Source organism: Seriola lalandi, unplaced genomic scaffold (genome assembly GCF_002814215.2).
Source record: "Seriola lalandi dorsalis isolate HSWRI2012SDOR001 ecotype SW California unplaced genomic scaffold, Sedor1 jcf7180002043222, whole genome shotgun sequence".
Classification (NCBI taxonomy): domain Eukaryota; kingdom Metazoa; phylum Chordata; class Actinopteri; order Carangiformes; family Carangidae; genus Seriola; species Seriola lalandi.
Window position 1 is genome coordinate 1 of NW_019513790.1, and position 434 is coordinate 434.

A 434-nucleotide genomic window follows, 5' to 3' on the forward strand; every position below is an offset into this window, starting at 1 on the left:
GTATATTGCTGATTAAGCATCAAGAATTTGTAGAGATGTTCATGTTTACAACTTTACCATTACACAACATATAGTGTTGCTATCATCTTTAACAATAAAGTTTCTTTTTCGGCAGCACACAAACAGATTTATATACCTTCGATAGCTCAGCTGGTAGAGCGGAGGACTGTAGGAGAGCAGAGCAGTGCTGACATCCTTAGGTCGCTGGTTCAACTCCGGCTCGAAGGAGGAGGCTTTTGTAGGCGGAGCAGTTACAGAGAATTAGTGTCCAACAAATAAAAACCAAAGACCACACCTGTTGCCATTCCTGTACTCATTAGTACATTATGCACATATGTGTCACCATGTACCGCTGAACAACAAACTTTATTGCTACAGATGCTACAGATGAGAATCACAGTATATATATATATATATATATATATATATATATA

General features: G+C 37.8%; 1 non-coding gene across 1 annotated transcript; it reads left to right on the forward strand.

Annotated features, from left to right (window-relative positions):
* The first annotated feature begins 135 nt into the window (after positions 1–135).
* trnay-gua (transfer RNA tyrosine (anticodon GUA)) lies at positions 136–228 on the forward strand. The gene is made up of 2 exons: positions 136–172; positions 193–228. It is a non-coding gene; the product is annotated as a tRNA-Tyr (tRNA).
* The last annotated feature ends 206 nt before the right edge of the window (positions 229–434 follow it).